Genomic DNA, 13,410 nt, shown 5'->3' with positions numbered 1-13,410 from the left:
TACTATACCTTTGGACAATGACAACATAAATATCAAAGTCGAAGGCTCGGAAATCAGATTCTTGGTTTCCCAGAGAATCTGGGGATAAATCCCATCTGGCCCACGGGAATATATATATTTACACATTTTCAGAGTTTGTAACACCTCGCCCTTGGGAACTTCAATCCGATCTCGTCTAGTAGCCTGTTTCTCAGTATTGTCCTCGACAACATTTTGTTTTTCCAGTGCGAATTCTGACGAAAGATATTGCTTTAGCGCTTCCCCCATCGCTTCTGACTCCAGGTACTACTTTTCCAAGACTGTCCTTCATTGGCCATATTTTATTCCATTCATTGTTTTAATCCTTACAGACCTATGGAAAACTTTAGGATTTCCCCTTATCCTATCTGCTAACAAATTCTCAGCTCCCCTCCTGGCTCATCTTCAGTCTCTCCTCAGGATTTTCCTGTTTAACTTGTAACTCTCAATGGCCCGAACTGAGCCTTCACAACTCTTGCTAACACAAGCCTTCTTCATCTTAACAAGAGATTCGGCTTCCTTAGTAATCATGACTCCTGCGCTTGACAATTTCCTCCCTGTCTGACAGGTATATAGTTATTAAAGACACACAGAACCTGCTCCTTGAATCAGCTCCACATTTCTATTCTGCCCATTCCCTGCCGTTTCCTTGCCCAACCAGTGCATGCGTAATCTTATCTAATCGCATTGCAATTTTCTTTCCCCCAGCAGAAACGCTTGTCCTCCGGTGTATTACTATCCCATTGAAAAACTCAAGTAAACATAACTGAATTTTGGGAACTATTACCAAAGTGCTCACCTACCGCCAAATCTAACACCTTGCCGTGTTCATTACCCAGTATCAAATCTAATTTGGCCTCTCCCTTTGTTGGCCTGTTCCATTGCACAGTATTTGAGGAATCTATCGCAGATACTCAATACTCTCCTCGTCAGGGCTACCCTGACTGAGCTGCTTCGACCGATTGGCATGTTGATTAAAATCCGCATGATAATTGCCATACCAGTTTTTCAGGTGTTATTTATGCCTTTGTTTACTGCCCTCCCCAATGTGATCTTAAAATATGGAGGCGGATAGACTCAGACAATCAGTGACATTTTCTTCTTAGAACTTCTAATTTCCTCTCAAATGGATTCAAACTTATTCTCCATAGAACGTATATCATCTGTCAGCATCGGTCTGAGGTTGTCCTTGAATGTTTGAGCTTCACCACCTTCCTTACCATCCTTTCTGTCCTTCCAAATTGTCTCATGCCCGTGAATATTTACCTCCCAGTCTTGACTATGCTGTCTCCATGCCTCTGCAATGTCTACTAAATCGTATTTGTTCGTGATAATTTATGCCGATATATCCCCAACCTTCTTCCAAAATGTACGAGCATTCAGGTACAGTGCCGTTATGGTCGCTTTCTTACCCATTGATTAACAACATATCTGATAATATCTTCGACGCTATCCTTTCTTATTGCTTCTTGCTTCTTCTCACTTGTCCATTTCTGACCTCCTTGCTTAGTACACAAGTGCTCTAATACACCTTCCAGGTGAAGCAACACTTTCCCTACACTTTGCACAATCCAGTCTAATAGATTCACTGCTCTTATTGTGGTCGCCACTACCTTGGGAAATGAAGTGTGGACTGAATGACCGTTTTGCAGAATACAAAGTTCTATCGCCAAATATGTCCCTGAGCTTCAAGTTGACTGCTCCTTTCGCACAGAACCATGTTTCCTAGACAACGTCTCTATCTCAGGCTTACTGCAGTGTTCCACCAGAGCTCAGCGCATGCTGTAAAAGCAACAGACGATATTCTGCTTGAGGACCCCGCAACCCTCCATATCAATTTCAGTCATTTTAGAGGCCTGAAGTCTCACATGTCCTGGCCCCCGACACACCCTCAGGCCTAGTTATAGCAAAGCAGCCATTATACACTACCTATGGTTAGTCATAAACAGTCTCCGTGAACAGTTATTAATGCTCCAAACAAATCATTATCAATTCCTATGCCCAACTGTTAGTTTCTCTCTTTCGGCTCTATCCCAACATCTTGTTTCCTCCTAATTACTGCGCCCCCACATATCTTCTGCATGTATACGAAACTTTTACTGGAAACCATCAGTGCTAAGGACGGCGTCACTGGACCTAAAATATTAACTCCGATTTGTCTTTCCAGCATCTTTTGGTCTTGCCCCTGAGGAAGCTTGATACTGTGCTTGTGTAATGACCCCCTGCACATAAGACAGAACTGTGTTAATCCTGAAAAGTTCTCTTTTTGATGAATCCCATTACAATGTGAGGCATTGGCATCGACTTCGTAGGTCAATAAATATAGAAATCATGTGCTTGGGATTTGTGCCGGAGTTCTGTTCTGGATATGATAAACAACAGAGAGAAAAATCTCCGTCATGTCAGATGTGAACAGATAGGAATCTCCACAAGAGGAGGAATAAAAAGAATGTTTTTCAGTTAGAGAAAATTCAAACCATTTCTCACTGTAATAGTCTGTGGCTATCAAGGCACAATGTTTTATAACCACAAAGGCTGAATACAGCGTTTTCGTGTTAAAATATCTGAATGATCTCCTTCCAGTACAGTTGTGTTAGCAAATGGGATAACTGAGTGAATCACTTTAATTTTTCAGCTAGCGAACATTCCTCTTGTGGGAAGATATAGGGGCAAAATGCAGGAATAGGGATGGAAAGGTTCTGAAGAAGTTTGACATAGGGACTGAGGAAGTGTTCGTGGTTCTGACCGACTTGACGTGGGCATATTCCCAATTCATGACGCACTTGCACCTTATGTTCCTCTCTGTGACAAGGGTGGAAATTACAGGTGTTCTGAGCAATGTTTTACATTCCCCTTTCGGTTTGTACTGGATTGGACTAATGCAGTTCCACTTTTCAGCAAGATTGGGAGAGATAGACCAGAGATTCACACAGCAGTGAATCTCACATCAGTTGAAGGGAACCTTTTGGAGCAAATCCTGAAGGAGAGCGTTAACTGCCACTTGTCCAGGCAAGGTTTCATCAGGAAGCGTCATCACGGTTTTGTTACAGAATGTCATGCCTAACAGATTGGATGAAGTCTATTTGATTGGCAAGTGATCGGGTTTTTTAACGAGGGCAGTAAAATTGATGTTGTTTGTGTGGATTTCAACATAGCCTTTAACACGACACCACACTGGAGACTGGTAAGAGGATAAAAGTGAAAAGGGATTTAAGGTCCCCTGGCAAGTTGGAGCCAAACTTCATTTGGTGGTGGTAGGAGACACAGGATGGTGATGAAGGCTTTTTGTGTGATTGGAACTGGTAATCAATGGTGTGACACAAGGATGAATGCTGGGTCCCATGTCGTTTGTGAATGTGTGTAAAGAATATAGAACAGGTTATCGGGAAATGAGAAGCAGAGTTGTCCATGATACGAATATTAGCAAAGTGGTTAATAGTGAGGAAGAAGGTCATAGGATGGAGGAGCTCAGAGATGGATTTGTCAAATGTCAAATTCAGATAGGGGATGTTGAAACTAACCATGAAAAACATGAGGTGATGCACATTGGAAGTAACACTTCAACGGATGACTCAATGAAAGGCAGGACACGCGGAAACCCAGAGGAACAGAGAGATTTTGCATGTTGGGCCACATGTCCGTCAAGGCAGCAGAACATCGTGACAATCACAACTTTATCAGTCAAGGCAAAATTTATACAAGTCGACAAGATGGTGAAGAAAGTACTTGGCAAGCTTTTTGTCATTCGTCAGAAAGTCGATTATCCAAGTTGGAATGTCATGTTGTGACGATATAGAGCATTGGTGAGATCACACTTAGAATACTGCTTGCAATTATGGTCAACTTCTACAGGAAGGATTTTGTGAAAATTGAAACTGTACACGACTGATTTACAAGGATGTTGCGGGGACCTGAGGGCTGGATTTAAGCGTGGAGATGGGGTAGGCAGGAGCGTTTTAGCTGGAATGTTTCAGGCAGCGCGTCACGTTCTCACCGTATATAAAATCTTGACGGGTATGGATAGACAACTGACCTGAATCGTTTGCGCAGAATGGTGAAGTTAAAAACTAAGGGCACAGGTTTATGGTGACAGGCACTGAGACACACTAAATCAGTTATAGAGCGTGACAGAATGATGGTTGATTTCCAACAGGCATTGCTTCAGGTCAGTCTTCGGTTTTAAAAATAAACATTCTTTTCCGTGAAAGTCATTTGGTAGTGAAGTCGTGAATTGAACATTAGGGGTACTAAAATTGAGTGATGTACCGATGAATAAGTGAGTGTGTACAATATTGTCCAATGCACTTTGAAATGGAGAATGCCATATTTATAAGGAACAATCAATAACGATCATTTAAATTAAATGTGATGTTGCAGGACTCTGAAATAAACACCGAACTGGCTGTGCTGGGATATGAGTCACATTGACTTGTCTGCAGGATCATCAACTGATTCGGAAGGCATCATGATATGTTTCATCTGTTCAGCAGTGGCGGAGCCAATATATATTCCTCCATTCCTATCAGCAATTAACAAGGTGAGCATGCATTGCCCGATCGAAACATTCTAGTTCATGAAACTCGTTTTTCTTTTCAGAATCAGAATGTAGCAGTTATTAAACTGCAGCTTTCTCTTTTCCTTTACCATGATTAATATTCAAACGTTCAGTTGAACTGACAGAATGCTGAATTCTGCAAAAATTATTTCTTTTCTCTCAGACATTCAGTCTCTGCAGTTTTCATTTCTTTAGTGATCTGAATAACCTGATATTTATGGGGAAATGAATATTGCAGTTTGTCTCACATGCGACAGAAGAATCAACTGAGTGGTGACAGGTGCAGCTTAATTTTCCTATGCAGTTGAGCTGAGGTGGTGTCGAGTTAAAAGCGTGGATCCGGAAAAGGGCATCTGGTAAGGCAGCATCCATGGAGTAGGAAAGTCGATGTTTCGAGCATAAGTTCTTCGTCAGGAATGTTGGAAACATTGACACTCCTGGTCCTCAGATGTTGCCTAACCACTGTGCTTTCTAGCGCCATCCTTCCTGACTGTAATCTCTCGCATCTGCAATCCTCGCCTTCTCCTCAGGTGTGATAGTTTTGGATATTGTTCCTGTGATCTAATAACATGTTCGTAATTATAGGTTTGATATGTGGTTGGGAGCTCATCATTGATGCAATTCATTCTCCCCCTCCCAATCTGCCAAGCACATGCAGGTCCTGCGCCTCCTTCATTGACATTCCCTAAACACCTGATGACTGAAAGAAGAAGGCCTCATCTTCCTCTTGGGACCTTGATGACACATGGGATCACCAGTTTTCTCATTCGCCCTTCCCTCATATTATTCTACTTTCATGATTCCAACTCGGCATTGCCCTCATGACCTGCACATCACCTTTCCAACCTATCCGCTCCACCTCGTGTCAGAACCAGTATCTTATTCGCCACCTTTATCTTCTCATCGCATTCTCAGCTATCATGCGCCCAAACCCCCGAAACCGCCCATTTATCACTCAGCCCCCACGGCCACGAACATCATTCCTGATGAAGGGTTTATGCCCGAATCATCAACTCTCCCGCTCCACGCATGCTGCCTGACCTACTGTGTTTTCTATCACCACACTGTCCACATTGAGTTCTAACATCTGCAGTTCTCACTTTCTCCACGGGGCAGTATTGTGTAAAAGTCATATTATTGGAAAAGTGCAGTTTCTGTGGTTTTCTAAGTTGTTAATTTCATTTGCCCAATCGGCTCGAGCTGGAGTATTGTGTGGCTTTCTGCAATTATCATTACAGCAGGGATGTGATTGCATTGGTAACGGTGCAGAACAGATTTACCAGGATATTGTCTGTTCGAAGAGTTTCACTTATGAAGATAGTTTGGACGGACTGGGCTCTCACAAAGATGTTCTCTTCTTTAAGAAAAACGGAGCTGTTCTTTTCCTCAAGGATAATGTGACTTGATATCTTTTTTTATCAAAGGCGTTGTAAAACATTTCAGGCTCCGAATCGGATGAAGTGTTACAGAGATAAAAGTGTTCACTGAGAGGCCTTTCGTTTCTCCGTAAACAGCTGAGGCTTAAGGCCAAAGATTTTATGTTTTAGAAATGAACTGTCTAATAGAATAGGAGTGGTCATTCTGGAAAGCTGAATTCCGGTTTTGAGATCCTGCAGCAGTGGTGCACTAACTAATAATCTCTCTCCTTCTGCCCTTCTAGTTTTTACCTATAAGCTTCTGTTTCATTTTTACTGTGTTTAAGGTTCTTGTTTTTTTAGGATTGTTGTGTATTTTCAGAACAGCACAAGCAAGTCTACTTTGGATAGACTGAGTTCTGTGGGTATTCTATATTCAGTTTTTTGTTTTTCAATCCGTCATTTTGTGAATAATTTTTGTAACTAGCTTCCTCGAGTAATTTTCACTATACACTTAAAGAAAAAAATATAACGTTACGGTCTGGGTTGTCTGCTTAATAACATTTTGAATCGTTTAGCCTCGTCCATAATAAATTGGGAGGTAGTTGATGGATTACAAGAGTAACTGATAGATGCTTGCGTCTTTATTTCGGGTGTTGATTTGGATTGGGGTAGACATTGCCGAGGAAAGCAATGTCTCATTTAGGTACAAAGAGTTGTCTGGCTATGGACGATGTAAAGTTGGTAATCTTACATTAAATAATTCAGGCCTGGCGTCTGGAATTAGCAGATATGCTGGGGTTGTATTTGCCGATTTCTGTGAGGAAAGGAGAGATAATTCCCGCAATAGCTCAGAATTTAACTAAGCTGGAAAATCCATAAGAATCTGTAGAGATGGTTAACATTTATTTGAAAATGAAGCAGCTTGAGTTAGACGCGAGAGATAAGGAAAGGACACCAGATTTGAAGCAGTTTGAGATACGATTCGAAGGAGAGAGAGGGAAGAAGAGAAAGCAGCAGTGCACAGAGAAAGGGACACAGGGTTTGAACTTCAGAAATTGGCAATTATTAAAGGAATTCACCTTAAAAGGCAGGTGATAAAGGCTGAAGATAAGCTTAATCTGGAAGACCATATTGTTCAAACGGTAAGGTTAGCAGCTGAAATGGCTGATTGTTATGAAGTGGTCAATAAAACAAGGATGGTCTTCCAGAATCATTTTAAGTCTGAGGCATCGAAATTGGGGCGAAGAGAAATCCTCACGTGGAAAGGGAAAGTTAAATCTCTGTGAAGATCATTCGGATAACTTATCACAGGTTAAATAGGGAACTCTTGAAAGGAACAAGATCTGAGGATTTTATTACAATAAAGTAGGCCACATGAAATCAATTTTGGAGGACTAGGGGAAGCACTGGAAAGTCAGATGCAGGAAAACGAAACAAGCCTGGATTTTTTTGGCTTGGCAATAGAAAGCACAGTGGAGGGTGGAAAGCTGCATCAGAGTGCACAAGCCGATCGGAGGTTGGAAAGGGGAAAGTGCCAGATCTGCTTTAAAAATATACCTGCAAAGGTAAAGTTTATTTACCTTGGCCAGGAGTAGCAGATAGAGAGATATCAGGGACACAGGATCGTGCCTGTCTGTGATGCTGAAGGAGCGGAAAATATGTGGTCCTGAAGCACTATGTGCACGGGAATTCATGGTGGGACGAAAAATTGCTCAGTTATGTAGAGTGAGGCTAGAGTGGGCAAAAAAGAGTGGAGAATTTGTGGTGGGAGTTCTGGAAAAACTCTCAGCTCCAATAATACAATTTGTGCTTGCAAATGATATAGCTCAATCGCCGGTAAGCGTGCTGCCTAATCCAGTTGAAAAACCAGTCGAGATGTCCGCAAGTGCAGCATGCAGGAAGTTTATCAAGGAATTTTCCCAGATTGTGTCTGAACGCGATCACAGAGTCACAAGCTGAAGCAGGATAAATCAAAAGGCAGGGATAAGGAAGCTGAAATATGATTACAAAATATTTTTAAAATCAGATCAGTGGGACACAGCAGTTGCGTTATAAATGCAAGTATATTCAGCTCTGCTGTGCTGCTGACTTACAGCAGAAAGATGAAAAATTAAAGCAGTTGGATCAGAAGACCTGTACCTGGAAGGAGAGTGAATTCATCCCCGTGTGATATTACTTAGTAAATGATATGTTAAGGAGGAAATGGAGAGCAACACATATTCAAGCAAGTGAGAAATGGGCAGAATTTATTTTCCTGTAGGGTACAGAAAAGTGGAGCTGCGAGTGCCGCATGTGCCACAAATTGGAGGTTACTTAGGCGTGAGGAAAACGGAGGCTAAAATACAAAGACATTTTTACTGGCCTGGATTGCAGGGGAATGCATTTGAATTTTGCCAGACGTGTCATACATTTCGGCTAATAGGAAATCCATGGGAAATAACAAAGCCTGCACCTTTAATACCTACTCCAGCGTTCGAGGAATCTTTCTTAAGTGACTTCATTCATTGTGTAGGTTCCCTACATCCAATAAGCGATGGAATAAGTATTAATTAACAGTAATGGATGTATTGACGAGATTTCCAAATGTTGTTCAATCGTACAATATGACATTTAAAAGGACTGTGGAAGAGGTACGATTTTTTTTACAAACGAGATTAAGACTACCATCAGAGATACAATGAGCTCAAGGGTCAAACTTCACATCTAAACTTTTCAAGGAGTATATAGATAGCTTGGAAATAAAACGATTCAAATCTACTGTGTACCATCCAGAATCACAGGGTGCACTGGAAAGGTGAAGTCAATTATTAAAGACTATTTTGAGGTTTTATGGTTCGGAGGAGCCAGATTATTTCCATAAGGGAGTTGCATCAGTGCTGTTTGCGATCTGAGATGTACCAAAAGAATCCACCAATCTAAGTCCGTCTGAAACCAATTGTGGGCATAAAGTAAGAGGACCATTAAAATTTATTAAGGCAAAATTAGTAAGTCAGATTAGAGAGACCACGCATTTGGACAATGTAACAAATTTTAGAGTTGGCCTAAATAATGGGGAGTTGTCAGGACAGTATTAAAAAGTATCACAGCAAATGGTGAAGCAGGAAGTGTATGAGAAATCAAAAAATCACAATTTTGCCACTCGGAATAATGTATTTATTTAAATTTCATTAATCGGTGAAACTTTAAAGTAAGGTTTAGAAGACCTTATTTAATTGAGAGGAACTTGAGTGAGGTTAGCTACTTGATAGGGACTCCAGGCATGAAGGAATCTCACAGAATGTGCGATGGGAATATACTCTGACGGTATTTTGGCAGAGAACGAACACAAGAGGAGAATGTGTTATTGACTACGACACACTGGGAAGAACCAATGTCAGGGAATTCTGCATTGGACGTTCCTGAAATAAAATTGGACAATGCAAAAGTTGTCTAATATTGGTAAAGTTATTCAGTTATCTTCCAGAAGAAAATAGAAAGTTATTACTCTTGCATGGGGAGATCTGTTGAAATATACTGGGTATTAATAATCTAATTGTAGATGATGTAAATATAGGAGATGCTGTTCTGACTTTGTAACATCCTTGCAGGCATAACCCTTTAAAGTTGTGCAAGTTCATAAGGAGATATCATTTATGCTCCAAAATGGCATAACCGAAGTGAGTGTCAATGAATAGAGTTCACCCATCATCATGGTGCCAAAGGCAGAAAAGACCCAACAGTTATGTGTGGACTACCACAAAATCAATGTTGTTAGAAAGACTGATGCAGATACATATCTGCAGCTGGAAGACTGTGTGGAAAAGATTGGAGGAGCAACTTGCATTTCCAAGTTGGACTTCCTCAAAGGTTACTGGCAGTGAACTTTGTCAGAAATATCAAAGGCAATTTTATAACGCCAAAAGGCCTGCAGAAATGTAAACTAATGCCGTTTGTACAGAAACCACCAGTCATATTTCAGAGGTTAACTGACAGGTTAATTGGCGGATATGCAACTGTGTGGTGTATATTGTGCCTCGTGACTAAGAGTCTCTCATGGATTGAATATTTACAGCATTTATAGGGCTTGTTTGATCGAATTCGGAAGTCAAACTGGTATGTAAACCTAACTGAAAGTGAATCTGCCAAAGCCAAAGTCACCTTCCTGGGATATGTCATTGAAGATGGGCAAATAGCCCCACGGGATGCGAAATCGTAAGTTACAGGGGACTTTTACACATTGTTGACGAAAAGAGCAGTACTACGGTTCCCGGATAGAGTGGCTTTTACTGAAAGTTTGTGCTGAATGATACCAATGGGACTGTTCCACTCACCGAATTGTTAAAAACAGACAATAAATTTCAGTGAACACAAGACTTTCAAAATGTATTTGACAGCCTAAATACTTTGTAAACCATTGCCAAAGTGTCAGCAACATCTAATTACACGAAGGCTTTCCAGGTGCTTATCGATGCCAGTGATGTGCGTGTCTCTCTTCTTCTGCCCCTTTAATTTCGACCTGTAAACCTGTTTCATTTTTCCTCTGTGTTTATGGGGTTTAATTATCAGGACTGTTGTGTATTTTTGGAAAAGCATAATTAAATCTATTTTGGATAGCTGAGTTCTGTGGGTATTCTATATTCTGTTCACTGTGTTTCATCGCTTAATATTGTGAATAATTATCTCTCTGTTTTAAAAACTGGAAGTCAACCTAGCTAAAGTATTCCGAGTAAATTTTACTATATATTTACCAAAACAAACAACGAAGTTACGCTCTGGATTGCCTGCATAAGACTATTTTGAGTGGTGTGGCCTAGGCAAAACGGAGGTTGTTTTTCTCAGAGCAGAGCTGATTGTGAGGAGACATGATCGACGTGTCCGAAATAATGAGGAGCATGGAATGACAGATTGAAGGACACATTAGCTCTTGATCGATCACCAGGGTTTGTAGATTTCAGATAGGATGCAGAAAGCTTTGAATAGACTGGTAGGAAAACTTTATCAGTCAGCGGTGTTCGAGTCTGGAACTGACTCGCTATAAAGATCATTTGGACAGTTAACCCTTCATTCTTCTCTGATTCCACTGGCCAAAGAGTTTCGAAAAGTTCTCAAAGCTGAGCATTCCCGCGAGCAACAGTTATTCGATCGGTGGCTTTATGAAATGGAATTGTGCACATGAGTAACACGCGTGACTATTCGGCTTCCCTCCAGTGATGACGCTAGAATATTGACTCTCATATTCTCGGGGACACTTAAGGAAGGCATTCTCGGTCCTGCAGATAAGGAACTAATACCTTATTTTGGCTTCGGAAAAATCAGTTTTCATGCTTATTATAAGTCTGCGCTATTCCCAAGCCAGGTAGGATTCGAACCTATAATCTCCTGACCTGTAGTCAGTCGCGTCATCCATTGCGCCACTGGCCCAATGCATGGGGGTGACCTTAAGAGCCATGATGTTAACACGGACACGGCTAATAGCAGTCATGTTCACCAGTTGAACAAGCGATAAAGATAATCATTGTCACTGCTTCAGTCCAATCTTCTTCACCTTTCAAAGCAGTGAATTTTCCAAAAAAAACACATACGTCCTCATGAAGCTTCCATTCACACTCTGTCTGCTCAGTCATTTACTGTTGATCTGATGAATTTCGAATCTACTTCTTCAGCATAACTGACGTGAACGTGAGCCTAATCACCACATTGTATATACCAGTTAACTTTCAGAGATTGCGATTACAGTAACGACCTTTGCGAGTATGCAGTAAAGTGAATACTGTGAACCGAGCAAAAAAATCTCTTCATGGAAATTAATCCAGTGCAAAGTCAAAAATATAAGGATGGGCGGATGACGTAAAAAAATCCTCTGCTTCTCTTTGCACAGATGTTTCTCCAAGAATTGACTCTTTGAAGAATTCTTCTTTGTACTTTAGACTTTCCCAGTTGCAGATATTCCCTCAATCCACAAACAAGTATCCTGCTGAAAACTACTTCACTCAAGATGAAAATAGGTGACTATCTTTTCGCCCAGCTGTTGTCCCAATGTTCCCTGTTCCATGTCAATACAAGTTCTTGCAGGTGAAATTGGAGCTCCCAGTCTGATGTCCCACAGCTTCTTGATAAGTGGGAATTGAAGCCGCTGACGTTAAGGCGAGAGCCTTTAGCCTCGATACTTCACGTGTCTTTGTATCATCAGAGAATGGCATTCCGCTGACCAATTGCATTTTCGCAGCCACATGCTCGCGCTCAATGCCATCACCATTTCCAATTCGTATTGGGTGCAGTGCGACTCAAATTCTCTGATTACACGCCCTTGAACTGGGATTATATGATATGCCATTATATGATCACATCAATGAATGAGGAAATTGGTGAAGTAACCGATGTTAAAATACAGTGTTATTGAGAAATAAATTTCAGCAATATCCCATGACCCTTTGAAGTTTTATAGATATTTCGCAAACGTGATCTCCTACAACCTCAGTGTTGCAATCTCTACAGTCTCTTGGGACAAAGAAGCTAAAGATTCAACCGAATCTGAGTTCCCACATCTCAGTCACTGTTTGACAAGTATTCCTTTGTGCGAGTGGTTCTTTTCCTGGCATAACCTCTGCCACGATCCTTATTGCATTTTGCATCGTGCTTTTGCATGTGGCGCCAGGATCATAAAATGGTTCTTCCTTGGCATTGTCAACACAGCAAGTCCTGCTCGAATCACTGTGACACCAATCGGCATTTTTCCCGTTTTACTCCATGTAATATGTGCTTAGCTAATGCTGGGAAAATCAATCTTTTTTTTTACATAAAAATACTCTTTGTGGTGATAAGTTTCCTTCTTCAAACACCCGCTGTCTCACATCTTTGCGTTTAACATATCATAACCACCCTTTATCGGAGAAATCTCTCCCTCCCACAATAACTAACTCACCTAAACGTCCACCCTCCCATTTCACTGAGGTATTGCACAATATAATACTCACATTTACACTGTTCATTCTGTACTGCTGCGGTCACTGTTTTGGGTGAAAGTGCTCAATCCCATGTTCGGCATCTTCAAGCAATTCAATCCATGTAGATGCAGGTTTTCTATAATTAATCCTCGTGGAGCAGCTTTTACTGACACGGACAATAGATTACTGGAGCATCGGGATCAGTATACGTGCACAGCGCAGGATTGAGCAAAAGATGTTTTATTGGAAACGGCAAGTTTCTGTGGCTTTCTCCAGTCGTTTATTTCATTTGTTCATTCGGTTCCCCCGAAATATTGCGTGCAGTTCTGCAACTCACATTACAGTAGTCATGTGATCGCACTGGAAACCGTGCAGAAATTGACCAAGTTGAAAAGTGTAGGTTATGAAGAAAGATTGTTTTGACTGTGGTTGTTTTCTTAAGGCAGAGGAAACTGTGAGGATACATGGTTCATATGCACTAAATAATGAGCGACATCGACAATGCAGACTAAAAGAAACGTTTCCTCTTGACCGATCAACAGGGGCATAGTCTGAA

This window comes from Chiloscyllium plagiosum, unplaced genomic scaffold (genome assembly GCF_037043375.1).
Source record: "Chiloscyllium plagiosum isolate Xiang-an unplaced genomic scaffold, Cpla_swu_hap1 HiC_scaffold_38, whole genome shotgun sequence".
Taxonomy (NCBI): Eukaryota; Metazoa; Chordata; class Chondrichthyes; order Orectolobiformes; family Hemiscylliidae; genus Chiloscyllium; species Chiloscyllium plagiosum.
The sequence above is the reverse complement of the archived record's forward strand: the minus strand, read 5'-3'. Positions refer to the sequence as shown.